At 42.8% G+C, this 10,556-nt stretch overlaps 1 long non-coding RNA gene across 1 annotated transcript; it reads left to right on the forward strand.

The window, feature by feature from the left end:
* The first annotated feature begins 917 nt into the window (after window positions 1-917).
* LOC142073514 (uncharacterized) lies at window positions 918-9,893 on the forward strand. The gene is made up of 2 exons (XR_012670404.1): window positions 918-3,340; window positions 4,019-9,893. It is a non-coding gene; the product is annotated as an uncharacterized LOC142073514 (long non-coding RNA).
* The last annotated feature ends 663 nt before the right edge of the window (window positions 9,894-10,556 follow it).

Consider the following 10,556-nt stretch of genomic DNA (forward strand, 5'->3'; position numbering starts at 1 on the left):
CAGTGATCACTTTATATTATTACAAATATTTGCATTGTAAAAAGGATAAACAAAAGAAAGGGTATTTTTCAGTTCATCTCATACAACTTGCAAATGTAGATTTTTGTTGTTGGTACATAACTGCACTCAAAAATAAAACAATGCACAACTTTAGAGCCAAAGTCCACTCAGTCCTACTTCTTATTCTGCCAAGCGCTAAGACAAACAAGTTTGTTTACACTGATGAGAGATAATGCTGCCCACTTCTTATTTACAATGTCACCAGAAAGTGAGAACAGGAGTTCACATGGGACTTGTGTAGCTGGCATTGCAAGGTATTTATGTGCCAGATATGCTAAACATTTGTATGCCCCTTCATGCTTCTGCCACCTTTCCAGAATGCGTTAATTAAATTTGTGTCTAAACTCCTTGGGGGAGAATTGTATGTGTCTAGCTCTATTTTACCCGCCTTTTGCCATATATTTCATGTTATAGTAGTCTTGGATGATGACTCAGCATGTGTTGTTCATTTTAAAAACACGATCACTGCAGATTTGTCCAAACGCAAAGAAGTGCTGGTTCTTCATCTGAGATTGCTGTAACATGAAATATATACAGCATGCTGGTAAAACAGAGCACGAGATATACAATTCTACCCCCAAGGAGTACAGTCACAAATTTAATTAGCACATTTTTTCAAATGAGCATCATCAGCATGAAAGCATGTCCTCTGAAATGGTGGCCAAATCATGAAGGGGCAGACGAATGTTTAGCATATCTGGCATATAAATACCTTGCAACGCCAGCAACAAAAGTGCTATGCAAACGCCTGTTCTCACTTTCAGGTGACCTTGTAAACAAGCAGGCAGCAGCATCTCCCATCAATGTAAACAAACTTGTTTGTCTTAGCGCTTGGCAAAATAAGAAGTAGGACTGAGTGGACTTGTAGGCTCTAAAGTTTTACACTGTTTTGTTTTGAGTGCAGTTATGTAACCAAAAACCCCCACTGCATTTGTAACTAACACTTTCATGATAAAGAGACTGCACTTCAGTACTTGTATGAGGTGAATTGAAAAATACAATTTTTGTTTATCATTTTTACAGTGCATATATTTGTAATCAAAAAAATAAAGTGAGCACTGTGCACTTCGTATTCTGTGTTGTAATTGAAATACATATTGCAAATGTAGAAAAACATCCAAAAATGTAATAAGTTTCAATTGATATTCTATTGTTATAAGTGCGATTAATAGTGATTAATTTTTTTGAGTTGAGTTAATCGCATGAGTTAACTGTGATTGGCCGCCCTAATAAAAATGCATAATGTAAGTAAGTTAATATATTAAAGAAATAACTGAAGTATCTGTTTTTGACCCTGTAAATATATATTGTCGAATTTGTAGCTTTTTTAAAATCAGTCCAAATAGTTTGGGAATACCTACATGAAACAGCTACTAGACAGATTTAATGTGTGTCAACCAAATTAAGCTTATTGTGAAGATTTCTGGGGCCAAATTGTTTTCAAGATAAAACATTCACAATCTGAGGAACTTCTAACAACTGCAGTGTGTGGGATAAGACTCCATTCTCCTAACATGACTGAATAGTCTCAATTTCCCTCTTGTTGAGTGTGCACAGATATGACACTACAGGCTCAGGAGAGACTTCACTTTGTTTGCTGATTTATGCTTTTATCAAAACGGTTTCAGCGGAACAGAGTTTAATTTTTCAAAGGCAGGAATGAAATTTAATTCAGAAACAGATTAAAAACCAAACAAACCACTAGAAACAAATCCTTAAACTGGCTGTGAAAGATGTCATCTTGACAGGCCTGGAGCTTGAAGTCTATAGCTCAGTTACAAAATGTGCAGGAGAAGTGCAAGCTTCTCACTCTCCTGCCTATGCTAAACAGACACCTCCAGGAATGAGACGGGAGTTGAGCTTTTCAATTCAACTTTGATAAAGGTGCCAACAAGGGGCACAACTAGTGTCAGCTGCGAAGAGTAATTCTGGGACTCCCACACTAGAAAATTAAGAATCAGATCACCCACTTATTTAACATACATTACCACACAACCATTAGAGGAGCACTGCTCACCTTTGTCACTGTGCAGCGAAGCTAGACATTGTAACATGGAGTACTATAACTGCCAAATATGATTATTAATTTAATTTCCTGCTAGAGTTGTAACAGTAGAAAGCCCAAAGCTGCTCACAACTGTCTCATGGCATGCCTAGGAAGCATCATCTTCTGCAAGTCGATAATCTCCATTGGCTGTTAAAAATAAAACAAAAACCACCCCTCCATTATAAGTCAGTGCAGAGAAACAGTAGTAAGCAATTCAAAATTTCTAGCAAAGATGGAACCCAAGGCTGGCCAGTTTAATTAAAGAGGTGCTAAGCACCTCAGGACCCATGAATGTTAACTAAGGCCTTGCCTATACGGCAGAGTTTTGTCCCCAAAAGGCAGCTTTTGGCAACGAAAGAGTGGAGATGTACACACTGCAATGCCACTTTTGGCACAAAAACCTCCACAGTTTCGGCGACAAAATAAAACCACCTTGACAAAAGACATAGGGCTTTTTGCGCAAAAGTTTTGTCAGGGCCAATGCAGACACTGCACTTGATTGTATCACTTTAATTAACCTCCAGAAGGTGTCCCACAATGCCCATCTTGACTGCTCAGGTCAGCAGTTCTTACTCCACTGCCCTGCAGTAAGGAAAGCAACAGTCCGCTCCTTTCCCTTTAAAGTCCTGGCAATTTTTGAAACTTCACTTCCTGTTTGCTCAGCCTCGAGAGCTCACATTGCATCTTCCCAGGTACAATGGCAGGTCCACGTGACAATTGCTGTCCCGCTTGGAACAATGTGGATCTGCTCAGTATTTGGAGACAGGAGGCTCCGCAGTCCCAGCTGCTCTTCTGCCATAAGAATTTCAATACCTATAGGCAACTCTCTCAAAGCCTCTGCAAAAAGGGCTATGACCAGGACACACTCCAGTGCAGAGTAAAGCTCAAGGCGCTGAGGCAGGCCTACCAGAAGGCAAGGGAGGCAAACTGTTGCTCCAGTGCTGCACCACAGACCTGCCATTTTTATATGGAGTTGGATGCTATCCTTGGTGGCGACCCCACCTCCACTGCCAAGAGTCCATGGATACTTTGGCGGGGCTGGATCTGGTGGAAAATGGACCTAACCTAGAGGATGAAGTCATCAATCAAGAAGTGGAGTTACACAACCATGTGTAGCCCACAGCAGGGTCGCCATGTGGTGTGTCCAGTCAGGAGCCGTTCTCCACTCCGGAGGTGTCTAGCCAGACTCTGCAGTTGCACTCCAGCGAACAAGAAGCAGGAGAGGAGATCCTGGTAAGTGGTTTTGCTTTGTAAAGTGCAGAGGTGGGTTGAGGGCATAGAAATGTTCACGGTTGGCTGCGTTTCTGTGTGCTGGACATTTCCCTGTGCAGTTAAGCAGTATGGCAGAACAGGGGCTTGAGGCACACCAAGATTTCATGGGAATCCTCCAGAGAGATCTCTAGAAAACTTTTTTGGAGGTACTTGGCAACCCTCTACCAAAGGTTCCTTGGCAGATCTGTTTTGTTCCTTTCCCCATTGAAGAAAGCTTTCCCATGCCATTCTGCAATCACCAAAGCAGCGCACAGGTGAGCAGTACAGGGACTAGAGCAGAAGCTGCAAGCGTATAGTAGATGCACCCTTTCTCCTCTGCTTACTCTTAGGAGTGAGATATCTGGTAAAATGACCCCCACCTGTGGAAAAGAGTGGGAAATTTAAAATAGTTTCCCCAGTTGACTGCAGCACGATCCTTTCATATTGCTTTTATCCCCATGTAAAATGCCCTCTGCCCTGGAGTAAACTCACCAGGTTTGGGGTGTTCGCTGGCATGTGTGCTTGTTAAGGGAGAAAGTGCTTGTGCTTGTCAGTGAGAAAGTGATTGGTGTGTTACTAGAGGTGTATTTTACTATACTGTTTCGATGTTGTATGTGTACTTAATCATGCTTCTGTGTATTGTTCCTTGTGCGTCTGCAGATGCAGCCTTCAGAGGCATCCCCTACACACTGGCGGAGCGCCTCCGCTGGATAAGAAAGCGGCCAAGCTAGAGCAAGGAGGACATGTTCCAGGAGGTGCTGCAAAACTCAGATGCAGAAAAAAGTGGAGAGAAATCGAAAGGCAGGACAGAAAAGAAAATTAGGCCTTTTTTTAGGGTCCCAACTAAGACGATGATTAAAAAATACAGCAACAAACAGATGCTGAAGTCCTTCATAACGCTCCAGACTGAGCAGATTGTGCATGCCCACCTTCCCCTTCAGCACATTTAGAACTCTTTTCTACGCCTTCCCCAAACCCCACATTGCGCATTCCTTTCCGCTTTCTGGGACTTCACTTTCCCATTCACTCCATCCCCTCAGACACCTTTTCAAATGATAGCTGGACTTACACACAGCTCTGAAAGTCAGCCCTCCCCTGCTACCTCCTCTCTCCCCAACCGTGTGTGTGTGGATATCAATATACTATTGTTTTTTGTGCAATAACAACAAAGTTTTTCTTAATGATAAGCAATCTTTGTTTCTTGCAAATTGTGATAGCAGATAGCAGCAACAAATAAACAAGCAGTTTAATCACTTGCTTACATGGAATCCTAGGCCACAAAAATCACAAGTGCTTCCTTGCAAAACTCAAATTTCATTGAGTTGGGAATTGGCTGATGTGATTGCAGAGCCATTGGCCACTATCTTTGAAAACTTGTGGTGATCAGGGGAGGTCCCGGACGACTGGAAAAAGGCAAATATAGTGCCTATCTTTAAAAAAGGGAAGAAGGAGAACCTAGGGAACTAGACTGGTGAGCCTCACCTCAGTCCCTGGAAACATCATGGAACAGGTCCTCAAGGAAACCATTCTTAAGCACTTGTAGGAGAGGAAGGTGATCCGGAATAGTCAACATGGATTCACCAAGAGCAAGTCATGCCTGACCAACCTGATTGCCTTCTATGATGAGATAACTGGCTCGGTGGATATGGGGAAAGCAGTGGACGTGATATATCTTGACTTCAGCAAAGCTTTCGATTCAGTCTCCCACAGTATTCTTGCCAGCAAGTTAAAGTATGGATTGGATGAACGAACTATAAAGGTGGATAGAAAACTGGCTAGATTGTCAGACTCAACAGGTAATGATCAACGGCTCAATGTCTAGTTGGCAGCCGGTATCAAGCAGAGTGCCCCAGGGGTCGGTTCTGGGGCCGGTTTTGTTCAACATCTTTATTAATGATCTGGATGATGGGATAGATTGCATCCTCAGCAAGTTCGCGGGTGACACTAAGCTGGGGGGAGAGGTAGATATGCTGGAGGGTAGAGATAGGGTCTAGAGTGACCTAGACAAATTGGAGGATTGCGCCAAAAGAAATCTGATGAGGTTCAACAAGGAGAAGTGCAGAGTCCTGCACTTAGGACCGAAGAATCCCACGCACCACTACAGGCTGGGGACCAACTGGCTAAGCAGCAGTTCTGCGGAAAAGGACCTGGGGATTACAGTGGATGAGAAGCTGGATGAGAGTCAGCAGTGTGCCCTTGTTACCAAGAAGGCTAACAGCATATTGGGCTGCATTAGTAGGAGCACTGCCAGCAGATCAAGGGAAGTGATTATTCCCCCTCTATTCAGCACTGGTGAGGCCACATCTGGAGTATTGTGTCCAGTTTCGGGCCCCCCACTACAGAAAGGATGTGGACAAATTTGAGAGAGTCCAACGGAGGGCAACGAAAATTATCATGGCTGAGGTACATGACTTACGAGGAGAGGCTGAGGGAACTAGGCTCGTTTAGTCTGCAGAAGAGAAGAGTGAAGGGGGATTTGATAACAGCTTTCAACTACCTGAAGGGGAGTTCCAAAGAGGATGGAGCTAGGCTGTTCTCAGTGGTGGCAGATGACAGAACAAGGAGCAATGGTCTCAAGTTGCAGTGGGGGAGGTCTAGGTTGGATTTGAGGAAACACTATTTCACTAGGAGGGTGGTGAAGCACTGGAATGGGTTACCTAGGGAGGTGTTGGAATTTCCATCCTTAGAGGTTTTTAAGGCCTGTCTTGACAAAGCCCTGGCTGGGATGATTTAGTTGGGGATGGGTCCTGCTTTGAGCAGGGAGTTGGACTCCATGACCTCTTGAGGTCTCTTCCAATCCCAATCTTCTATGATTCTAAGCATTGCAGTCCTGAGTATAACATATGTTACTGGTTCTCATCTTCAAAGTGTTTCTGCAAAGCCTCTCTGATTCAAACTGCCCCCCTTTGTGCCCTGCTAATAGCCCTGGTATCTGGCTGCTCAAAAGCTGCAGCCAGGTGTTCTGCACCTCAGGAGCATACTTCTGAGCAAACTTTTCACTCTTATCTTCATAAATATCATGCAATGTACAACATGCAGCTATGACCATGGGAATATTATCCTCATTGACATCTAACCTGCCATAAAGGCACCCCCAGAGTGCCTTTAATCTGCTAAACGCACATTTCACGGTCATCCTGCACCTACTCAGCCTATTGTTGAACCGCTCCTTACTGCTATCCAGGTTTCCCGTGTAAGGCTTCATGAGCTATGGCATTAAGGATACGCCAGGCCTCCCAGGATCACTATGGGGATTTCAACATTCCCTACTGTAATCTTCTGGTCTGGAAAGAAAGCCCCCACTTGCAGCTTTCTATACAGGCCAGTGTTCCTGAAGATACATGCGTCATGCACCTTTCCAGACCCCACCGTGTTGATGTCAGTGAAATGCCCATGGTGATCCACAAGTGCCTGCAACACTATGGAGAAGTACCCCTTCCTAGTGATGTACTCAGTCACAAGATCGTCCAGTGCCAAAATTGGAATATGCGTGCTATCTATAGCCCCTGCCCAGTTAGGGAAACCCATTTTATGCAAAGCCATCAACTATTTCACACACATTAGCAAGAGTCACGGTTCTTCATAGCAGGATGCGATTAATGGCCCCGCACACTTGTTTTAAGTCCCAACATTGACTTCCCGACTCCAATCTGATTTGCGACTGACTGGTAGCAGTCTGGAGTCATCAGCTTCCACACTGCGATCGCCACACGCTTCTCTACTGAGAGAGCAGCATTCATTTGGGTGCCCTAGCCCTGTGGGTAAGGATGAGCTCAACACTCAATTCCAGGAAGATGGCTTTCCTCATCCAAAAGTTCTGCAGCCACTGCTTATCATCCCAGACCTGCATAACAATGCAATCCCACCACTCAGTGCTAGTTTCCTGAGCTCAAAAGCGACGGTCCACCATGTGCAGCTCTTCCGTGAATGCCAAAAGCGATTTAATGTTGCTCTTATCCACGTCAGACAGCACATCAGGCAACTGTGAATCTGAGTTAGTGTAATGACAGGTTTCAGAGATGACTTCTGGGAAGTTCTGTTACTACTACAGGACAGGCCTAACAAAGAAAACAACAGCACGCTACTAGCCGTCACCTTCAGCCCCCAACTAAAACCCCTCCAACGCATTATCAAGGATCTACAACCTATCCTGAAGGATAACCCAACACTCTCACAAATCTTGGGAGACAGGCCAGTCCTTGCCTACAGACAGCCCCCCAACCTGAAGCAAATACTCACCAGCAACCACATACCACACAACAGAACCACTAACCCAGGAACCTATCCTTGCAACAAAGCCCGTTGCCAACTGTGCCAACATATCTATTCAGAGGACACCATCATAGGGCCTAATAACATCAGCCACACTATCAAAGGCTCGTTCACCTGCACATCCACCGATGTGATATATGCCATCATGTGCCAGCAATGCCCCTCTGCCATGTACATTGGGCAAACTGGACAGTCTCTACGTAAAACAATAAATGGACACAAATCAGATGTCAAGAATTATAATATTCAAAAACCAGTCAGAGAACACTTCAATCTCTCTGGTCACTCGATTTCTGATCTCAAAGTGACTATCCTTCAACAAAAAACTTTGAAAACAGACTCCTACGAGAGACTGCTGAATTGGAATTAATTTGCAAATTGGATACAATTAACTTAGGCTTGAATAGAGACTGCGAATGGTTGAGTTATTATAAAAAGTAACCTATTTCCCCTTGTTTATTCCTTCCCTCCCCCACTGTTCCTCAGACGTTCTTGTTAAACCCTGGATTTGTGCTGGAAATGGCCCACCTTGATTATCATACACATTGTAAGGAGAGTGATCACTTTAGATACGCTATTACCAGCAGGAGAGAAGTGTGGGGGGAGAGAAAACCTTTTGGAGCGATAAACACCCATTTTTTCATGGTTTGTGTGTATAAAAACATCTTCTACACTTTCCACAGTATGCATCCAATGAAGTGAGCTGTAGCTCACGAAAGCTTATGCTGAAATAAATTGGTTAGTCTCTAAGGTGCCACAAGTACTCCTTTTCTTTTTGAGTTAGTGTAGTTAATCGTGAAGTTCCTGCCTTTCGCAATGTGCTACTGATAGCTAGCAGAGCATTGGAGAGCAGTGCAGGATCCATTCTTTCAGGCAGAGATGGTGGGGTGAGCAGAAAACAAGGGATGCTGAAAAATGCCACAAACTGAAGACAGAAGCACATGGAATGCTAAGACACAAAGCAGTGCATCATGGTACATTGAGCCTGGACCCATGATGCGCTGTAATCTACTCCGCCTTCCCACAAGACCTAGTGGCAAAACATGGAGAGCTGAACTGTGGGATAGCTACCCATAGCGCATTAGTCTCACTGTCGATGCTACTGCCCCAAGTGCGGACGTTCTCTTCAGATAGAAAAAGACAGCGTGAACATGCAGTAATTTTCTTTTAGCATTTTTTGATAGCCAGCAAAACTTTACACTGACAGTTTTTTTTGCCAAGACTCGGCCTAAGGTGTTGGTGACTAAGTTGTATCATATTGGCAGTGAATCTGCCTTCTTGATGGAAGTTTTGAAAGAATATGCTTCTTCGAAATCGTAAGTTTGCCTGGTCCAGCCATAAAGGAGAAAATGTTACCCAGAATGAAGAGGTTGAAAAAGCCACCTTTTGCAGGAGGGACCAATGCTACTAATACAGTAGCAGCATTTCACTAGGAAGGAGTACAGAATTTTAAGCCAGGACCCAGAAGAGTGCTACAGAGTGTTGTTTTGATGGAGATTACAGCTTTCAGAGAACAGTTAAAACTTACGCCTTCACCATTTATGATTAGAGAGCCAAACGTCCAAAGTGGTGGAATAAACCCTCTGTCATAGTTAAATTCCAGCTTGGTGAATTGCAATTCATCCTACATAATATTATTTTCAGTTTCAATTGGATGACACTTAATTTTCCTTTCTAAATTGCTGCATAGTGAGTGTTAGACAGTTGTTGCCTAAGTTCAGGCATAGCTGAACTATATCTGTATGTAACTATTTTGCTGTTGTATTGTACACATATACTTGATAAACCCAGAATTTTAGTTTATACCTATATAATAGAACTCCATTCAGTTTTATGAAAGGATTGCTGTGATCTCACAAGAAAGGCTCATTTATTACAGCTGGAGACAAATTATACAGGCAAGGGATATTGAAATCTTTATACAGAGCTAAAAGCAAGAATTATTAATTTGAACTAAGATAAGCAGTCAGACTAGTTCTTGCATGTAGAACTTCTGCTTCATGTCCGACAACCCACTAGTTTTATTTTAAAGACGACAGCAAGGCAAACCTATCATTTTGAGCCAATAACTTGTACAGGTAGAAAAGAGAATATATGTAACTTGCTCCTTGCTCTTACTGCAATTCGCTATTCTTTTGTGCAGCAGTTACAGGAAACCTAATTTGTGGAGACATACAAATACCATGTTTACAAACATTAGAAATAACTAGAGTTGCATTTAACAGGCTCTTGCATGGCACATAATAAAGTTATACAAAGACCATTACTGCTAAAATACTTAGTATTTTAAGATTTATCTACCATCATGACCATTGGGATACATCTACTTACGATAAAACTGTCTATTTGCTGAACTTATCAGGATACTTTCTGCACCAACTGCTTGTAATGACTGAGGCACAAGGTATGAAAATTGACATTCTCCCAATCGGAAGGGAGTCTTAATGCATCTCCTTGGAAAGATGGCTGCATATCACTCCTTTTCACCATATGTCTACCCAACAGAGAACAAGAAGGATGCAAGAGTAAGGTACTGCATGTACAGGAGAAAATTCAACAGTATGTTACAGAACACCATTAGCCAATGGCATCCCCTCTACCACCTATTTTCCCCAACAATTCCTTTCTACAGATTTCTCATACGAAGGATGTTTTTCATTTAAATTTAAACACTATCAAATTCAGTGATCTTGTATGTATTACCTTCAATGTATTACAAGAGTCACATATTAAGGTCAAGTATCAAGGTACAATAATTCTACCATTGGCCTTAAACTGCTACCATTTCACGCAAACATTAGCATATTGACATCTAAAAGATATATGCATATGAAAATGGATGTTTAATTACTACTCAATAAAAAGCTAGATTTAAAGTAGTAATTACAAAAAAGGCTTTCTGGGGAGCACCCTATAGGTAGAAAAT

This window comes from Caretta caretta, chromosome 10, assembly GCF_965140235.1.
Source record: "Caretta caretta isolate rCarCar2 chromosome 10, rCarCar1.hap1, whole genome shotgun sequence".
Classification (NCBI taxonomy): Eukaryota; Metazoa; Chordata; order Testudines; family Cheloniidae; genus Caretta; species Caretta caretta.